This window comes from Saccostrea cucullata, unplaced genomic scaffold, assembly GCF_032062105.1.
Source record: "Saccostrea cucullata isolate Sc308-1 unplaced genomic scaffold, CSIRO_AGI_Scuc_v1 ctg8403, whole genome shotgun sequence".
In the NCBI taxonomy this organism is placed as follows: domain Eukaryota; kingdom Metazoa; phylum Mollusca; class Bivalvia; order Ostreida; family Ostreidae; genus Saccostrea; species Saccostrea cuccullata.
In genome coordinates this window covers 1-22,344 of record NW_026926511.1, presented here as the reverse complement: position 1 = coordinate 22,344, position 22,344 = coordinate 1, and the positions used below count along the sequence as shown (strand labels likewise).

The following is a 22,344-nucleotide window of genomic DNA, read 5'->3' as shown; positions in this document are numbered from 1 at the left end:
CACTGACAGGGTATGTATAAAAATATTTAATGAAAACAAGAACTCAATTGCATGCCAGCTCATATAAATTGTTTAGCCATATTCATAAAGAATCATCTAAACAATGAGTAAATTCAAGTTCAATCATAGGCAACGAAACCGGGGTCTTATAGCCCCCCCCCCCCCCTTTAATTTGCTTCTGATGCAAATGTCAGTTATGTCTTGACCTCTTTGCATTTTAACAAGTCTTTGCAAAGAAAATAAGGGAAAGGGTAACATTTCCAGTAATTAAGCTCATGGACCACTATTCTTTAATTCGATCATTTGTTTTTCCAAGATTTTTATTTCAGAAATAATGCCCACATATATTTTATACTAGGTCATTGGCTGTTATTTGTTGTTGCTGGCCACTCAACAAAATGAATTAGGAAGAAATGTTGTACACTATGACCAAACCAAAATGACAGGGATCATAAATTCAGACTTCCGATTACCAGATGTATCCCAAAACTCTGTAAGTGAAAAGACGTACTAATTATATAAATTGTATCAAATACAGTTAATTAACTATCGTTATTTTGTGTCTTAACAAAAGAAGACAGAGCTAGGTCACTATTTTGATACCAATCTGCATTAAAATGTATTCACATTTACAGGGTATAGATGTATCTGAGGCAGATGTTATTGTGGGAGTGTATCACAGGTCATATCATTGGACTTTAGTGGTGAGATTTTTTGTTCACACTATGTTTTGTTAATATGAGTTTGTAAACCATAGCAGTATTACCACTTTTCTTTACTTTAGATTGTTGAAGTAAGAGAAGGCAAGATTTTTTTCTAAACCCATGTGGAGAGAGGAGCCATGAGATGAAAAAAATTGAGAGGAGTTGGAGGTATCCACTAAAAAAAACCTTTATGTTGACCTTGACTTGTCCCATGATATATCTGGTTTGTGCTTTTGAATTTTCTCACAAGTCATACTTTTTTTATTGTTAAAGGAAATATGACAGTGAATATCGGAACAAGTACCAAATAAGCAACAAGTCACCAGATTGGAAGAAATGTACAAGTCCACATGCTCTCCAGAGAGATTCATTCAACTGTGGAATATATTGCCTTGTGGTATTGTCTTTGTTTTTCTATATATGCCACATCAATACATGTATATATACCATCTGAATATTTGGACTAGCTTATATATTTGTCCATAAAATAGGACAGCACATGGTTTTCCACAAAAAATTCATCACGATTCAAATTAATACCTTTCCATTATGGTTGATATTATCTGTTCTGTCGTTCATTTTATTTCTATGACAGAAGATTATGTTACTTTTTTGAAATTCTATTTTAGTTTGCAGAGAAGCATTTAAATGGACACTTGCATGATCTACAAAGTATAACTAAAAAAGATCTACAAAACATGAGGAGAAAAGTAGCTTTAGAGTTGATGCTTTACAAAGGTATTTATTTTGTATTCATTTTGTTGCCCCCAGATCGAAATATCCCAGGGGTATAGTGTTTTTGTCCCATCCTGTCTGTCTGTTGTCAACTTTAACTTAATTAGCCCATAACTATTGAGTGAGTGGGGTTATGGTTTTCATTTTTTTCAGGTGCATTCCTTGTGAAAATACCTTTTTTGTGTACCTCGAAATTGACATCTTGACCTTGAAATTTGACCTGCTTTCACAAAAAAAAACAAAAAAACCATACATTAACCTTGGCCATAAATTGTGAACAATTAAAGCTGGGGCTTTCATACTTCACATGTGTATTTATTGTGACAAAACATATAGTGTTTTTAATGTCTGTCTTCCGTCCTTCTGTCCTTCCATCCTTCTGTCACACTTTGCGTTAAGCTTTGTTCAATGCTAAGTTTCAAAGAAACTATCCAAGATATTTTCATCAAACTTCATATGCTAGCTGATGCATACTGATGAGAGCTATTCAACTGCACCAACATTTTTTTACCTTGACATTTCCTATGACCTTGACCTCAATTTTCTTAAATTAGTGTTTAGCTCAGTTTTAAACATACCATTTAAGATGGTGTTATCAAACTTCACATATCGATGCAAACTTGCATGGATGATGCATCTAGGGATGAACACTACCAGACTTGCTTTGGATGCTGGATCTGACCTATATTTTCATTCCCAAGTAGGTAACTATAAGCCCTATCTGAACCAAATTTGCATGGATGATGCATCTATGGATGGACACTACCAGACTTGCTTCGGATGCTGGATCTGACCTACATTTTTATTCCCTAGTAACTATCAGCCCCACCTGAACCAAACATCAAATTTTATACACATACAAATTTTCATGTTGCTTTACTAATATATCCTTGGTGTGGCATTCATGTCCTATGGACATATTTCTAGTTTGACCTTTACCTAAGAGTTTGACCCACATTTAAAAATATTTGACCTTGTTTATAACTTTTGAACAGTTAGAACTAGACTTTCATTTTTCACTTGTCACATTAGACCCAGCCTCCTTTGGGTACCAATACTTTTTACTAGGGATGGCAATCGATTGCAGAATTGCTAATCGGTTAACTGCAAGACGTTCTGACCGATTAACCGGTTATTCGTATCAAGATATATACACTTTAATAATTTTTTTCAAATACACAAGAAGGCTATAAAATGCGTTAGAAGTTATATTCTGTTTATCAATCTTGATCAGGAATTTGATTCATAAAATTAAATTTTATTTTAATTTCAATAGAAAAAAAAATTACGAAAACTAAGAATTGTGCCTGAGAAATCAAACATGGATAATTTTCAAAGAAGTTAAAGAAGTTCATTCTGCATTGTCATCATAATCAAAACTTTGTCTGAACTGTAACTTTGTTCTTTTTAATTGTTTGATTTAAAAGATAACGGCAAAATAAAGACATACTAATTATCAAAGTACTGAAAGTACTGAAAAGCGGTTAGCATGCTTTCATCTAATATGTACCGGAAAAAGTGCATGAAATGATGATAATTAAGTATGCATATCTTTGTCCAATGTCATCAGATAAAAAATAACAGGCATTCTGTTTTTGTAATACTTTACTTTACTGTTTTTGTAATACTTTACTATGTTATTGGTTTAGTAAAACCAATAACATTCCAAACTGATGTCACAGATGGATGCAATCTAATTAAAATTAGATGTTCCGAATCCGCTACTGCTTCTCAAACATCTAACAACATCATATTTGGGGTCATGTAGAGAGTGAATCTTCGATTAGCCAAAGAAAACGGTTCCTCCGAAATCTTGGCTCATAGTTCAGATGGGTTTCTTGTTTTCACCACCGTACCAAAACACCCGAGGAGTTTTGTAGTAAACAAAATATGCATTGCATAAGCTGTGTTATGTATGACGTGTGGGTATCTTGTATAGTTTGTGCTCTTTCGTTTGCATTATTCACGTGCAGATGCCAGACTGCAGACTATACATGAAATTGATTCCAAAATTACTTTAATTCAACGTAAGACAGTATCAATAATGATGATATGTAGCCGTGGAATTAATTTGAGAATTGTTTACTGAGGCTTGAATCTACATGGCCAAAGTTTTCGTGTTTACTAGTACATGTATTCATAATTGAAAGGTCGCTCTGATGTGATCCCGGATGGGATGTTAGATGTTTGAGAAGCAGTAGCGGATTTGGAACATTTAAATAAATTTTGATTAGATTGAAATGCATGTTTCAAAATTTAAACATGAGATTTCTTCAGTTTGAAAGACAGGAAGTTCATTTTTAAAAGTTCTCTCTTGGTGGCATCCTATCGTTCTCTGGATGAAAACAATTATGTTGATGTTGAAAATTTAATTGTCTTTCATGCTCTATTGAATCTGAAGTTAGGTAATTGTAAAGCCTAATATAGCAAACAACTAAAAAAATGACAAATCAAATTCTTTAGAATAATGGATTTGGAGTAGTGTAGATCTACAGCTGGCTAGTCAGAGAAAAAAGGATGACTGAGCAGAGACTTTGTAAATGAATTGATATCAAAGAACTCAAGTTGTATAGGCTCATCGCAGGTATAACCTGTCAACGAGGGATGCTTACTTCTTCTAGGCAACGGATCCCACCTCTTGAACTTTCAGGAGTCAGCTTTTCTTCTTAACTCGATCATTGATCATTTTGTATTTTTATACAGATACTGAATACTTCCGTTTAGTAATATTATGAACTACTACTTCTACGGGAAGACTGGCGAGTAAACAAGATTATCAAGCTTTATGAAATGTACTTTATTGACTTTTCAAACAAGTAAATGTTCGAATAAAGTAAATGGTATATGAGAATCATTTAAAAGAAGTCTTGCACGATATGTCTAGATAAGGACATATAATGTGTATTTGCCATATACTCTTCATGCAATATTGCTCTCAAATAAAACATGTGAAAAGGAAATTTGTGTAATCAAAAAAATACTAGTATTTAAAAATTCAAATGTACACTTAAAGTCAGTGTAACTTAAGAAGTTATCAGTGTCACTTTCTTCAATATGTCGGTTAAACAATTTTATACACCGATTTCTTTTCTATCAATGTGCCTTTAAACACCCTGTATCTTAATTTAATTCTTCTCAAACGCTCGAAATAATGATCGACAAATTGGACAATTCAAATTTAAAAAGTATTTTCACAGCTAATAATACGTTCCCTAGGAATTGGTCAACTTTTCAAAACTTATAAATAAACATTAAGTATAAATTTTAAATTTTTGCTAATTGCCAAGATTTTTCATACCTCATTCTTCTGTGGTTGATTTTTAGAAGAGGGTCACAATGCCGATTAAAATTAATATATATTTATCCTTTTTTTTTCAAAATTAATTTTTCTACTTTAAGTGCCCCATTATTTTTTTCAAAACTAAAAGTAAGTGATCCCTTATGATCGTTTGTACATGTAATAAATTATCAAAGACGGAGCAGAGAATTTACCTCTGGGAGCTGAGCTTTTATAACTGTTTATTAGACAGAGAAGAAAAGAGAAGAAAACAAACGTTTCATTGTGGAGGCAATCCTATTGTTTCCATAAAAACGTTACAAAAATTGTTAAACTTGCAGATGTATTCGGTGTTTTTATATAAACGTTTTTCAGGTATGACTTGACTTAATAAATGGTGTTTCTTAATACTTTGACAAGGAAAATCAAACTCGATCGAGAGATTTGCTGATGTTTTTGCAGTCTGTTATAACCTTCAACCTGCTGTATAATTAACCGCATCGTTCAACTTTCAAAGATAAACTAACAGTTGCTATAAATCGCGATCGCACGATGTACATGTAATAAGGACGAAATTCTCAGTTCTTTGAAGTTAGTGTTCTAAGTATTGTCAATGCTTTGGTAAATACTAATAAGAATTTGATATAATCGTTGTAATAGCCACTCTTCATACACAGAATATTGTCAATCTCTCACCAGGGGGCGTATTACGCCAACAGTATACAAATCATAGAAAGCGCTTTGCTGAAGTTACCGTTGTCGATAGGTAGCGCCTTGTGGAAGTTTCCGGTTTTGGTTGCAGAAGGATAAGGTTACGTGCGATAAAGCGATGTCGATAGGTAGCGCCTTATGGAAGTTTCCGCTTTTTTGGAGCCCATGCCATAAAGCGGTTAGCTAGCTAACAGCTTAAAAAGGGTTAACAGTGATGTTTTTAAAATCATTAAACATCACAGGACAATCGGGGTAACAGGTATGATTTTAAAAACAGTAATTAACACTTTACAAACTGACAAATTGCCCCGCGATTTCCTTCTTGAGAGCCATAATTACGTAATTACCTCCAAATCATCTTTATTATAATATGTGTGTAACATTGAATGAAATTTTATGCAGTGGTTTCTTTTCAACAAAATGAATTTGATAAAAACTGCGTTCAAATTTACATATATTTCATTTTTTCCGACTAACCGATTACGGATTTTCTAACCGAATAGCATCGTTCCGACTGATTAATCGATTAACCGGTTACGAATTGCCATCCCTACTTTTTACCTTTGAAGTTTGAGGGAATTAATTCAACCCATGCCTCAAGCTGCAATACAGGGGCATCAGTGTTTCACAAACACATCTTGTTAGACTTCCAGTTATAATAATGGAAAAGAAATCAGGACATGTCTAGTTAAAATAAGAGATTTGAATAGTACAGAACTTTAAACTTCTTTTTTCATTACAGTTAACTTGACAGGATGTTGCCCAAAATGTGCTAAAAAAATTGAAAATGAAGAAAAGGTAGATCTTACAATGATAACACACCATGCATATCAAAGTCTTCCTATAAAATGAGAAAGAAAATGTTTACCAACAACTTCACTCAAACTATGGTTTACCTTGAAATTAATACATATAACTCAGATTCGTATTGCTTTATTCTACAGATATCAGAGTAAATACTTCAACCATACTAGATGATCTGACAGCAACATATTTCAGATTTTTTTTAATCATGTAATTCATTTTCAATCTTGTTTGTCAACTTTATTATACATCTCTTTTTTTTATCTATCAAAGATTGAATGCAGCATGTGCCAAAGAGCCTACCACTTTAAGCCTTTCTGCATTGAAGAGGACATGGATGTTGAAGAATTCACAGAATTTAAATGCAGAATGTGCAGAATAAATTTCTGGGTAAATAAAATCAATTCAAAAGACATACTTTCACTTTGGACTCCAGCATTAAATGCTCTCCTCTCTCTCTCTCTTTCTCTCTCTCTCTTTCTCTCTCTCTCTCTCTCTGTAAGGGTGTGTGTCTATCTGTTGGTCTCTCATTCGGTCTTTAATTCTGTATCATTATTTGTGTTGAAGGGAAAGGATGAAGCTGACTTGGAATCTGTTAACAAAGAAGCTGCCAAGGTAAAACAACTAAGTTTTTTTTTAATTTACAAAGTAACAAATAATCGTCTTATTGATGATACAGAAAACATTAATACTGCAACAACAAACTTCACAGAAAAATTTAACTCTATTATTCATCAATGCATACCTGAAAACACTGTAACTATTAGGACAAATGATAAACCATGGATGGACTCTCTTCTAAAGAAAACTTTGCGTATTCGCAATAGGCTAAGAAAAATAGCACAAAAAACAAAAAGAGAATCTGATAAGGAAAACTTTCGGAAGGTAAGGAATAAGTTTAATAATATGAAAAAATATGCTATTAAAAACTATTATGACAATATAGATTCTCATCTTAAGGATGCTAGTCTGAACAATCGAAAACTATACTGGAAGTTACTGAAAGATACTTCTCACATTAAACCGACAAATGAAATTCCACCTATTCAGTTTACAGACGACAATGGCAATGAAAGTTTTGCATTTTCAGACATAGATAAAATAGAACTATTAAACAAATATTTCACATCAATTACAGAGTTAGATGACAGTAATCAAGAGCTCCCAAATATAGTGTCAAGATGTACGGATAATTTTCCACACATTGAAATACAAGAGCAAGAAATCATTGATATAATTTCTATTATTCCTGTCAATAAAGCCGTTGGTCCTGATTGCATCAGCCATAAAATGTTAAAATCTTGCAAAGAAACTATCTCAAAACCTTTGTGTATACTATTCAACAAATCCCTATCACTAAAAACATTTCCAGACTGCTGGAAACTAGCACATGTTCTTCCACTTTTTAAGAAAGATGACCCTTCCATCACTTCAAACTATAGACCAGTTTCTTTGCTAAGTTGTATAAGCAAAATTTTTGAAAGAATAATTTTTAAGCATGTTTACAATTTCTTGTATTCACATAATATATTTTATAAATACCAGGCAGGTTTTTTACCAGGTCATTCCACAGTATATCAACTCTTAGAAACATACCATTCTATTGTAAAAAGTGTTGATGAAGGTAAATTCTGTTGTATGGTGTTTTGTGACTTATCAAAGGCATTTGATAGGGTCTGGCATAAAGGCCTAATTTACAAATTAAAAATGTATGGAATTAATGGGGATATGCTAGATTGGTTTGATAGTTATTTAAGCAAAAGAACCCAACAAGTCATGTATAGAAATCATTTTTCCTCTGTAGGACAAGTAAAAGCTGGAGTTCCCCAGGGCTCAGTACTTGGTCCCCTATTATTTTTATTATATGTAAATGACGTGGCTGAAAATATGATATCTGTTTGTAGACTATTTGCTGATGATAATTCTTTACAACAATGTTCAAATAATGTTAATCATATTGAACAAAATCTTAACCATGATCTTAGAATACTAGATGAATGGTCAAAGAAATGGTTATTGAAATTCAACCCACAGAAAACCAAAGCAGTATTTTTTAATATGAAAAATGTACAGCATTTTCCTAAATTATTTTTTGACAATTGCCAATTGGAATATGTTACAGAACACAAACATCTTGGGATACTTCTGTCGTCTAACTTAGGATGGTCTGATCATATTGATACCATTATAAAGAAAGCATACAAAAAACTGGGGCTTCTTAAAAAATTAAAATTTACTGTGTCAAGAGATATTCTATCCCAGATGTATATATCTTTTATTAGACCACAACTTGAATATGCTGTTGAAGTTTGGTCTGGATGCACAAAAACAGACATTGAGAATCTTGAAAAAGTACAGTTATATGCTGCAAGAATAGTTACTGGGCTTACAATTATTGCTTCAAGAAATTCTTTATATTTGGAAACAGGCTGGGAACCACTGGAATATAGAAGAAATAGGGCAAAACTAATAACAATGTATAAAATGCACAATAATTTAGTCCCTATTTACTTGCAAAACTTAGTACCTGATACAAGAGGCAATATTTCAGGATACACTACCCGTAATTCTTTAAATTATTCTTTGCCAAAATACAGATTAGAACTCTCCAATAAATCATTTATTCCCGATACTGTTAGAAAGTGGAATTCCCTTAGTCTAAAAACAAGGGAGGCAACTTCTATTAAAACTTTCAAAAACTATCTGCAAAACAGTAATGCAAAACCTCAGAAATATTTTTCATATGGAAAAAGGTTTTTGAACATAATTCATACAAGATTAAGACACAATTGTATTTTAAAGTCTGATTTATATCGCTGTAACCTAATAACCAGTCCTAATTGTTCTTGTGGACTACTAGAAGATACATATCATCTGTTTTTTGTTTGTAAATATTATGTAAAAGCAAGAAATTCCTTAATGAATAAGCTATTGTCATTAAATTATTTACATATTATAGATGTACATTTGATGCTATGGGGCGATGATTCTCTAACTTTTGAACAAAATGCTGAACTTTTCAAGACTATTCAAACTTTCTTAAATGAATGTGGTCGTTTTTCAAAATAAGTTTACTTTTTTATTTTTTTTCCTCACCATCTCAAATTATATTTGTATATTTAAAGAATTTATTCCTTTCTATTGCTACAATGTATACAATGTATATAGTAGACCATATGTATGTATGTTTGTTTTACTTTGGCAATTTCACAAAATGTTATATCAGGAGAGGACTATCTAAGTTTCTGAACTTGTGTCTGATCCTTTTGACTTTGTCAATAAAATATGTTCAATTCAATTCAACAAATAGAATGATAGGGTATTTGAATTTATTCAAAGAATTGCTTTTATTTTTATACCCCTTCTATCAAGGAAGGGGGGGGTATACCGTTTTACCCTTGTATGTCTGTCTATATACTTTGTTGAGGCATGCAGTATGGTCGGATTTATTTTTATTTGAATCTGATGTCAAATTCTTATTTTTCCATGCATATACATGTACATGTAATGTTTATTAATATGTTCTTGTATATTCACATCAGAGCAGGGGTATTACTAGTGAGCATAGGCTCACAGATTTCTAGTTCACCTGTTTCATAATTATGCATGCTTGCGCAACACTACAAAATTAATTTTATTATTACACTAAATAATGCATATTTAATATTTAAATATTCTTGCTTTTCAAGGATTGCCCTACCCTCTCATATGATCTAAGAAAACATCCAAAAAAAGGTATTTTTAAAGTTTCAGTTTTTATAAATTGTGAATTTTTGTTAAAGTAAAATCATATGCACATACAAACAATTATGTTATAATCAGATGCACAGCATATGTACTGATATGTTGGAAGTTTAACATGTAAGTAATTAACTGTGAAACCCATTTTATATCAACTACTTAATTAATAGGTAACTTGTTTTACAGAAGAAAGTGACCTTATGCTTTCTTTTTATGCTAATATTCAAGAAGAAAATATGTCGTTAGAATATACATGTATGAATATTTATTAAACTTTATTTCAGAAGAAAAAAAGAACTTCTTTTTTATATCCTGATGTTAGGGGAAGGTAGAGATTCCCTTTAAAAGAGCATGATGTTGCATTTTTTCCTGCATAGTTTTCTATTGTTATTCATATTTGATTATGAATTTCATAGTTCTAAAGGACATATTTTAACTATCAATACAGAAGATGAAACTTTTAAATAGTAATGTCTTATTAGTGTGTTTTTGTACTGTCTTACAATAATTAATGAGAGAGAAGCAATTTATTTATGAGATACATAAATACCTGATTAGTTTTATTTGCTGAAATTTGCATGACTGTTCAGAATCATAAGAAAATCTGGGGAAAAAGTATGCACATGTACCCTAAACAATTCATTTTGCTCTCTGAGTGATATATATATATATATATATATATATATATATATATATATATATATATATATATATATATATATATATATATATATATATATATATATATATATGTATATATATATATATATATATACAGAGCTTACTCCACTTATATTGAACTCGCTTATTTTGAAATAAAAATAAATCCCCAGTTTTTGACTCTCATATCCTTTGCATTAAACTAACGGTTATATTGAAATTGGCTATATTGAAAAATCGTTTATATTGAAGCCACTAATCGGTCCCCGCTGGTGATAATGAGTTGTTTTAATAACGGTTATATTGAAGTACTCCCTGGCGGCTGTCGTTACGGTTGGTAACAGAAATTATGCCTGACTGACCAGTTGATTTAAAAGGGTGTGAATAATTAAGTTTTCACCTGATGTGTTTTTATAGGCTACTGCATGCTCTTACGAAATATAATTATTTACTGCTAAATTCTTTGTTTCCATGTATATATTAAATACAGAAGTATTTAGGCTAAAGGCAACATAGTAACCCCCACAGATCTAGAAAAAACTTAACTTTTGAATTAAATACGTACTGTTAATGGCTAATGATAAACCTAAATTCGAAGCTAAGAGATCAACCCGTCGGGAGTACACTTAGTAAAAAATACATGCAGCTTTCAGCAGTACTCAACAGTTTGACATCGGTGATTTTTCTCCAAAATGTAAATAAATGCGATCGGGGAATAATAACATGAATAATGAAGTTGAAGATTGATAAAAAAAGAAAGAAAAAAAATCATTTATATGTTCAAATACTAATATTTCATATAATCTGTACACTGTTATACGTATACGATGACAAAATTAATTTGTTCGGATTTGTTCTTTAATTAAAATCGGGATTGAACTTGTAATAAAAAAAATGGCGGCTTCGCGATTTCGCTTATATTGAATTATGGTAATATTGAAATAATTTTCATGGTCCCCTGAATTTCAATATATCCGGAGTAGGCTGTATATATAATTAAAAAAATCACAACACTGAAATAAACTCTTTTTTTAAAAATTTTTTTTTTATTTTTTTATTTTTTTTTTATTTTTTTTATTATAACAATACGTGTGTGGATTTATACTATATATATATATATATATATATATATATATATATATATATATATATATATATATATATATATATATATATATATAATTTTTTTTTTTTTTTTTTTCAGTTAACCCGATTTATATCATTTCAGTGATGTCACATGACTTTGGAATAAAATTGTTTCACAAGTTAAAAAGAAAGTCATGCAATCAAAAATTAAATGTTTACATATTGTAAAACCTTTCTCAGATTTGTTTATCATATACTTTTAGTAGATTAGCTGTTTACATAATTTATATTACAAGTTAATGATATGATGATTTATACATTTCACTTAGAAAATTATAACATGCATGAACAAACAGAAGGCCTATGGGTCACAAGACTCACCTGGGTCACAAAATTCAATCTTCACAAAGAAGACATTTCATAAAACTGTGAAAGCCCCATCCTACCACTGGTGGAAATTGTTTGAAAAAAACAAAATTTACACTATGTAATGAAGCTTACATAATGCAAATTTTATCTTTTCCAACTCAGTGGTTTTTTAATGAAGATTTTTTGAAAGATGTCCATTTCACCTTATCTTTATTATCTCCCCTTAAAAAGGAGATGGTACATGGTCCTTAATTTGAAAAAAAATGAACTTCATGCATCCTTGAATGCTTTATATCAAATCAAGCTTAGATTAGTTCATTTGTATACCTGTAAAAAAATTTTTTTTTAAAAAGACAGACAATGGACAAATTTTGATTGATAAATCTCCCAGTGCCTTCTGTGTTAGATAACATAAATTCAAGTAAAGAATTTGTTAACAGGAACATTATGAACCTGCTAATCTATTATTTTCATGCAACAGTACTAGCCTTGTAATATTTAGGACACCCTTTAAGCAAGTTTTCTAAAACTTGTATTGATTTATGCATTACATAGAACTGTTGCTATTTAAGTTTTAAATGATTTATTTGTTTTACTTGTAGTTGTAATTAAAGTATCTTAATATATCTTATCAACTTAGTATAATTATTATTTTATAACAATATGATCAACAAGTATGATTGATAATAAAATCAATCAATTCATCAACAATCATTTCTACTGTAAATACTTTTCACAATGAATTTCTTTTAAATGGTTTTTAATTTCTTTTCCATTTAGGTATCTACCTGTCAAAGAAGAGACTTTAAGTACGGATGATTGCAAGTAAGTTCAATCTTTTTTTTTTTTTTTACTTTTAAAGAACAACAATTAATCTTTTTATTTTACTCTATCTATGGGTTTTGGAAAATTTCAAATTTTTGCTACTTAGAATTAATTATCTAAACTTATCTCATTTACACTAATATAGGCTTACTTGTGAATTACAAAGATTACAAGATCAATTTATACAAAAATGGCATTCTGATATTAACAGTTCTTCTGAAGGTACTTTGTATAAAATATTTAAAACAAATTTTGAGTGTGAAAAGTATTTAAGTATTCTGCCATTAAAATTTAGAAAAAATACTTGTCAAATTTCGTACTACTAATCACCATCTACCAGTTGAGCTGGGAAGATGGACATATATACCATTAAGTGAAAGATTATGTACACTTTGTAATGCTAAACATGTTGCTGATGAATTTCATTTTATACTTGAATGTACTGCACTGTCAAACATCAGGAAAAAGTATATTAATGAATACTACTTTACTAGACCAAATGTTCTGTTTACATTTCAATGGGCAATATGCCGACTTACTTAAATAGGAACAAGAACATCTACAAACAGTTCTTCAAGAAGAAATGTTCTGCAGCAAACCTTTGCCTGGGTAAGAGTTTGCAGATAATTACATGTATTTGGTTCTGAAGTCATGAATGCATTAGAAATTTAGAACTGTACTCTAATTGTAATTCTTTGTCATTTATTGTCTTATTTCCTCTTTTCTGTTACTTTTTTACTGGGTTTATACAAAATTTAAAATAATTTTGCAGATCCATTTTCACTCGATATAGAACCTTCCAAAGTCTTGAAAATGAAGAATTGGAAAGTTTCCTTATAGATAGTCCACTGTATGTATTCTCAATGATTTTTAGCTCACCTCAACGAAGTTGGGGGGAGCTTATGTGATACCCTCGGCGTCGGCGTCTCGGGTTAAGGTTAAGTTTTTTGGAGCACTTTTCTTTTTAAGTACTTCTATGTCCTATATTGATTAGACATGCATGGAAGATGTTGCTATTGTGTTTCATTGTACCAGTCAAAGTTTCAGATGCTGCAATTTCAGCAAAGGAAATACCAGGTTAATGTTTTTGGTCCAGGTTAACATTTTTGGTGCAGTTTTTGGTGTAGGTCTCATTTCCGAGTAACTATAAGCCCTATGTTGACCAAACTTACATGGATGGTACGTCTTAGGATGCATACTACCAGCCTTGCTTCGGATGCTGAATCTGACCTACATTTTCCGGTTGAGTGAACAGGTTAAAGTTTTTGGTGAAGGTTTCATATCGAAGATACTTTGAGCCCTATAATGACCAAACTTGCATGGATGGTACATCTTAGGATGTATTCTACTAGACTTGCTTCGGATGCTGAATCTGACCTACATTTTCCGGTTGAGTGAACAGGTTAAAGTTTTTGGTGCAGGTTTCATTTCCAAGTTACTATGAGACATATAATGACCAAACTTACATTGATGATACATCTTAGGATGCATACTACCAGCCTTGCTTCGGATGCTGAATCTGACCTACATTTTCCGGTTGAGTGAACAGGTTAAAGTTTTTGGTGAAGGTTTCATTTCGAAGATACTTTGAGCCCTATAATGACCAAACTTGCATGGATGGTACATCTTAAGATGTATTCTACTAGACTTGCTTCGGATGCTGAATCTGACCTGCATTTTCCGGTTGAGTGAACAGGTTAAAGTTTTTGGTGCAGGTTTCATTTCCAAGTTACTATGAGACATATAATGACCAAACTTACATTGATGATACATCTTAGGATGCATACTACCAGCCTTGCTTTGGATGCTGAATCTGACCTACATTTTCCGGTTGAGTGAACAGGTTAAAGTTTTTGGTGAAGGTTTCATATTGAAGATACTTTGAGCCCTATAATGACCAAACTTGCATGGATGGTACATCTTAGGATGCATACTACCAGCCTTGCTTCGGATGCTGAATCTGACCTACATTTTCTGGACGAGTAAACATGTTAAAGTTTATGGTGCAGGATTCATTTCCAAGTAACTTTGAGCCCTATAATGACCAAACTTGCATGGATGGTACATCTAAGGGTGCATTCTACTAGGCTGGCTTCGGATACTGAATCTGACCTACATTTTCTGGATTAGTGGAAAGGTTAATTTTTTAATACAGGTTTCATTTGCAAGTAACTTTAAGCCCTATGTTGACCAAACTTGCATGGATGATACATCTTAGGATGCACACTAATGGACTTGCTTCAGATGCTGAATTCGACATACATTTTCCAGATAATAGACCTCGTAAAAGTTATGGGTGCAAGTCTATCACCAAGAAACTAAACCAGTTGCACAAATGATGCATCAAGGGATGAAAATTCTCAATCTTGCTTCAGATGCTGGATTTTAATTACATTTTCATGATGAAGAACTAGTTTTAAGTTTTTATATAGGTCTATTCCAAAGTATCAAAATTGCAAAAATTTTGCATTTTTGGATGTACACTTTTTGTTGGTTAATTGTGTGACTTAATTTGCCTTACTTAAAGACAACACACGTTGAGGTGAGCTCTGTAATCTCTGATTACCTATGTTTATTTTTTTAACCAGATCTAGTATATGTTTAAAAAGCAGCTTAAAATCTATGAGTGTACTACCTATACCAATTAGAATATATGTAAGCATGCATTACTTTCAAAAGATTTTTTCTTTTTTCAGAATGGCAGTTCACTATTTCTCATTCATTCTACTGAAAGAAGCAATGGTTTATCTGATCTGTAATAAAACAGGACTGCCTTATGAAGAGGCTGATGCAAGATGTTCATCAACAGAGTGTTCAGTAAAGGATTTCCATCTATAAGTGGCTGTTCAGTACAAAAACTTATTATGCCATACAAACTTATTATGCCATACAACAAACCAGTATTTGGGGATTTTTTTGTTCATATGTATTAAATGTTGCAGCATGATGTTGTAGTGACTGAATTATGTTGTGTAGTGACTGGATTATGTACTGCAATTACTGGATTATGTTGTGTTATGATTGGGTTATGTAGTATAGTGACGGAGATATGTTGTGCAGTGACTGGGTTATGTAGCGTAGTGACTGGCTTATGTTGTGTAGTGACTGGGATATGTTGTGTAATGACTGGGTTATGTTGTGTAGTGACTGGGTTAGGGTGTGTAATGACTAGGTTATGTAGTGTAGCGACTGGGTTATGTAGTGTATTGACTGGGATATGTTGTGTAGTGACTAGGTAATGCAGTGTTGTGACAGGGATATGTTGTGTAGTGACTGGGATATGTTATGTAGAGACTGGGTTATGATCTGCATTGACTGGGTTATGTTGTGTAGTGACTGGGATATGTAGTGTAGTTACTGTTTTATGTTGTGCAGTGACTGGGATATGTTATGCAGTGACTTGGTTATGTAGTATAGTGACTGTGATATGTTGTGTAGTGGCTGGAATATGTTATGTAGTGACTGGGCTATGTAGTGTAGTGACTGGGATATGTTGTGCAGTGACTAGGTAATGCAGTATAGTGACTGCTTTATGTTGTTCAGTGACTGGGTTTTGTAGTGTAGTTACTGTTTTATGTTGTGCAGTGACTGGGTTATGTTATGCAGTGACTTGGTTATGTAGTATAGTGACTGCGATATGTTGTGTAGTGGCTGGGATATGTTATGTAGTAACTGTTTTATGTGGTGCAGTGATTGGGTTATGTAGTGTATTGACTGGGATTTGATGTGCAGTGACTGGGTTATGTTGTGTAGTGACTGTTTTATGTTGTGTAGTAACTGGGATATGTTGTGCAGTGACTGGGTTATTTAGTGTAGTGACTGTTTTATGTTGTGTAGTGACTGGGTTATGTTATGCAGTGACTAGGATGTGTTGTGTAGTGACTGGGTTATGTTTTGTAGTGACTGGGTTATGTGGTGCAGTGACTGGGTTATGTTGTGTAGTGACTGTTTTATGTGTAGTGCCTGGTTTATGTTGTGTAGTGACTGGGTTATGTAGTGCAATGACTGGGTTATGTAGTATAGTGACTGAGATGTGTTGTGTAGTGACTGGGATATGTTATGTAGTGACTGGGTTATGTATTGCAGTGACTGGGTTATGTAGTGCAGTGACTTGGATATGTTGTGCAGTGACTGGAATATGTAGTGTAGTGACTGTTCTATGTTGTGTAGTGACTGGGTTAGGGTGTTTAGTGACTGGGTTATGTAGTGCATTGACTGGGTTATGTTGTGTAGTGACTAGGATATATGATGTAGTGACTAGGTTATGTAGTGTAGTGACTGGGTTATGTTGAGTAGTGACTGGGTTATGTAGTATAGTGACTGGGATATGTTGTGTAGTAACTGGATTATGCAGTGTAGTGAATGGATCATTTTAGCTAATGACTGGATTTAGTTTCTGTATTTATTGGGATTCATTATAAAATGAATTGTCAATTTTATGCAGTTATATAATATGTAGTGACCAAGTTATTATACTAAGTGAATGGTTATTAGTTGATGGGTTATGTTTTGAAGTGATGTGTGTTATGTTCCAGGGTAACCCTGTTATGATTTTGTAATTTTATGGCTGCATGATATTGTACCATGCCTTGAATTGTTTGCATCATAATTAAGTTATGGAAGTTACATGTATGTTGTAGTGACTTGGTTATGCTTTTCTTATCAAGTTATGTTTATACATAAATTGATACTTTTGTACTGTGTTATTCAGTACAATTATTGATTTATAGTTTACTTTGTTCTTATTTTTTTTTCAATTGCAACAATGGGACCATGTGACATTATAATAATAAGATGGGCAAATATTGATTTAAGTAGGTTAATAATTTTAAAAATAGAATATAAATTATCAGTAACTGATATCATTAGATTACTTATTGTTTATGATGATTTGTTTTGTGTTTTTCTTATTTTCTTTATCATCTGCTTTTGTATTTTCTCTCCGTTTTGTTTTGATCCAATTTAGAAGACAGTGGTAATGTCAACATATGTGTCAAATATAAGGGCAGGTCAGTATAGAATGATTATGAAAATGAATGCATGCATAAATTATCAGTATGTTAGGTCTTATTTGCATGAAGTACAATTACTTGTAGTAATGTTCTGTAACATTTCTTTCCTGATTACTTTCAAGTTTGAGTTTGAATGCATGAGTGTCTTGAATACCTATATGCGTTTACTTGCTAGACAGTTCAACTATGCATTATATTTATAAAGCATTGTCCCAAGGTACCCATTGTGTTCAAGTCGGGCTTTTAGTCGCTATACTTATGTAATATTAATTTGAATGATTATTTAGAAAAGTTATGGTCTCACAACTGTTAGGATGTGGGCAAACAGATTGAGTAAGATGCGTTTATATTAATCTCAGTAAGATTTGTAGAGTCTTAACATTTTGGATTGACGTCTCCATACCAAAATTTTTAGTCTATACAAATCTTGCTGAGATTATGTTCGTCTTGTTGAAAATTTGTTTAAAAAGTTATTGCTTTATCCATGGCAACTAATGACAATTTTGTAATAATTATATTGTTTTGAAATGATAATTCCTGGTTAAAGTTTAGAATTTATTCAAGTCCAAAAGTACAAAATCAAAATTCACATTTTTACACAAAAATTCCTAAAGTGAGAGTGAATTACAAATAAACTCAGGCACGTCTCATCTTTGACAACTCCTCCCACATTTCATAAATGAACCAATGAAACAAGTTAAAAGACAGTAGAAAAGTTTGAGGAAAGCTCAATGACATTAATTTATAACACAGGAAACAATTTGAGTAAGCATAACAAATTCAACGAAACACCAGTCTAAGATCTGACCATAAACCTGATAACAATTATGAGCTAATAGCATCGATACCGCGGGATGGAGAGAGAGATGTCAAGTTTGAGAAATTACAAACACGTGCAGCAGTGCTCTTTCTGAAGATCAAATAAAACAATCAATTTTCAATTACAAATTCCCAGTACATCAATTATAATATTTAAACAATACCTAAATCATAAGTACATCTAAGAAACTAACAAATTGTCTTTATCAAAAATATGCATTTATACGCATATAATTTATACGCATGTATATAACATCCGCCCCCTAAAAAAAATTGGCATACAATTTTAAACATTAAACGATAAAGACAATCATAAAATACGCACACAAAAGAAATGTTATACAAAATGATAATGAAGAAAATATAATACATGTACAAGAAGAAGAATGCATTCTAGTAATGAAATCAGAAGTGAATAAAATGTTTTCGAAGCATGTATACACCATTCATTTGGCCCATCAAACACTCTCACATTTATACGAACATAATATTCAAATCAGAGTGCATCATAAGAACTCATAACTTGCGCTTCAATGCCTAGAAAAAAAAATGTAAACAACAAATTCTCGAATATGGTTGTTCTCAAGTATAACCTGTACGGAATAACACATCCTCAGTTAGAATAAATCATACCACTTTCAAATAAAGATAATACAATATTCAATTACAGAATTGCATAAGGTATAACCCTGTTGGAATAAAACATCCTTGGTTAGAAAAAGCAATTAATATATCAAACCAACACAAAATTTTCATGTTACACAATGTATGCCACAAATATTGCATGCTAGTATTTAATTCCTACCCATTCAATTTCTACCGTTTTCAACAATATATGTAAGCTGTAATACTAGTGGAATAGAACATCCGTAATTACATAAACATACATATGAAACACTGTAAATTAATACAGATCAAAAATATAAAACAAAGTTAAACACATATATTTACAAAAAGGGATCATGCCTCATATCAAGCATGTCATAGCTTTATGCAACACTCATAACATTGTTACCGTACTGGCGCTTACTTTCAAGCTATACTTTATAACAAAGTTGCAAAAGAAACGATATATGACATCATGATAAAAAAAAAAAAAAAAACGTATCAACTCCAGGCATCATTACGCCTCAGAAGTATACAAACTATCTCTCACAACAGCTACTTCACATTGGTAGCTCAAATTGTGACCAATACCCATTAGTAATTAGCACTACGAGAAAAGTGTACTAAGCTCTTGCATTTAAATAAATAGAGCAAAATAGACACACTCGTACCAATGCATAATTATAATGATATTAAAAACAAAACACACCAATAGCACATCGATATCGCAAATCGTAATAAACAACAACAAAAACTACTTTCATGCAACTGTAAGGAATATACAGGTCTATGTGAAAAGTACTAAAATAACAACTTGTCGCATGCATTAACATATGTACATCTCAGAATCATTGCTTTTAAACAAAAAAAAAAAAAACTTTATCAGTCAATAAAGAGCGATGGTACAGCTTCACTGACTTTGGCATGGCGTGAATTTACGCAACAAACCTCTGCAGGTACGGCCAGCTCTTGACTCCCTGTGGCTCGACCTTCGGTATTAGAGGAATTAAGTCCTGTAGGTAACGAACGATTTCCAAACATCGTGTTTCTTATAATTAGGTTTAGAAAATGGTTGGATGGATAGTCATTTTGAAGAACGGGGAACGTTTCGGTCCCGGATCCATTGGTAAAATTTGCACGATCCTGCGGTAAATCCTCATCAAGGGAACGAAACGAAAAGTGCGAGGATACGGGGACATGCATATCGACCACGACTGAGCACAGAAATTCAACAAATGGTTGGACAGTCATTTTTGAGAACAGGGAAAGCTTCGAAGTCGGGGCCTGGTCCATTTACGTCATCCTTTTGGGAATCCTCATCCACGGAACGAAAGGAAAAATACGTGGATAGTGGGACATACATACTGAACATGACTGAGCACATAAGTTCAGAAAATGCGGGTTGTAGCGCTTCTGTAAAACTGAATTTTACAATTTTCCCATGAATCTCGGCACCACTATAAATTGGTAAAATCTCCGAGAATCGAATAATCCAATGAAGATGATGAACGATGTTGAGTTGGCTTATCTCCAAAGTTTCCTGACATTTTCAGTAATATTTGAATAAAGTGAACACAATCCAAAATGTTCAAAGTTTTTATACAGGATACCGTCGTCCAAAAATTTAGATTCTCCACCATGTAATAATTATATTGTTTTGAAATGATAATTCCTGGTTAAAGTTTAGAATTTATTCAAGTCCAAAAGTACAAAATCAAAATTCACATTTTTACACAAAAATTCCTAAAGTGAGAGTGAATTACAAATAAACTCAGGCACGTCTCATCTTTGACAACTCCTCCCACATTTCATAAATGAACCAATGAAACAAGTTAAAAGACAGTAGAAAAGTTTGAGGAAAGCTCAATGACATTAATTTATAACACAGGAAACAATTTGAGTAAGCATAACAAATTCAAAGAAACACCAGTCTAAGATCTGACCATAAACCTGATAACAATTATGAGCTAATAGCATCGATACCGCGGGATGGAGAGAGAGATGTCAAGTTTGAGAAATTACTGCAGCAATTTTCTTCCCGAAGATCAAATAAAACAATCAATTTTCAATTACAAATTCCCAGTACATCAATTATAATATTTAAACAATACCTAAATCATAAGTACATCTAAGAAACTAACAAATTGTCTTTATCAAAAATATGCATTTATACGCATATAATTTATACGCATGTATATAACAATTTGCAATATTCGTTATTTGAATGCAAATCGCATAATTACATATAATAATCATTAAATCAATAGTTACATGACGAATATTGATTGTTCAAGGGACCAGAGAGAACACTTTCAAACAACATTCGTCGCTTTTTGCAGGTTTCCATGGCAACGGTACACATTTTGAAACTGAACGTTCTCACTGCAAAACTACAACTAGGCCTAGTGATCGTCTTTTGAGGAAAGTTTCACTTTCAGGATCATTGCCCCACCCATCTCTGAGAAAAAAAACCGTAGAGCAAAAACATGCAAACAATCGCAATATGTCGCCCCTGACTTCGTTTCGGGCGAAAAAAATACTTAAATAATTTTCAGATGCGATCTAACTCATTAACTGACTAACTGTTTAAAAGTTTCGATAGGAATCCATATAAATAATATAATAAACTAGTGCTAATTGTAACGGGGACCGTTACAGATGTTCCCCAAACGCTCCCCAACTCCCTTTTGGTGCCATATTCCCTGTAAACTTCATTAAATAAGACAAACTCGATGCATTTGAGACTTTACAAACGTTTACCCAGAAGTGTACCAAGTTCATTCAAATTTTAGCATCGCACGCGTGCGCATGTGAATGCATGTGCGTAATGACCATATCATCTTGCCTATACAATATATATTTAAACATACTAAATATTAAAGTATTTAATCCAAAAGTATTAAAAAATACGCTCATTCAAGTGTATTTTTGATTTTACTCATTTCACGTGCACGCATGTGCATACATGAGCATGGTAACCATACCTTCTTGTAAA

The 22,344-nt window shown here is 32.3% G+C and overlaps 2 long non-coding RNA genes across 2 annotated transcripts; both read left to right on the top strand.

Annotated features, from left to right (window-relative positions):
• Positions 1–635: 635 nt before the first annotated feature.
• LOC134271897 (uncharacterized) lies at positions 636–1,040 on the top strand. The gene is made up of 3 exons (XR_009993106.1): positions 636–704; positions 785–872; positions 978–1,040. It is a non-coding gene; the product is annotated as an uncharacterized LOC134271897 (long non-coding RNA).
• A 5-nt stretch (positions 1,041–1,045) lies between these two features.
• LOC134271896 (uncharacterized) lies at positions 1,046–6,613 on the top strand. Its single transcript, XR_009993105.1, has 4 exons — positions 1,046–1,101; positions 1,334–1,442; positions 6,170–6,225; positions 6,505–6,613. It is a non-coding gene; the product is annotated as an uncharacterized LOC134271896 (long non-coding RNA).
• Positions 6,614–22,344: the final 15,731 nt, after the last annotated feature.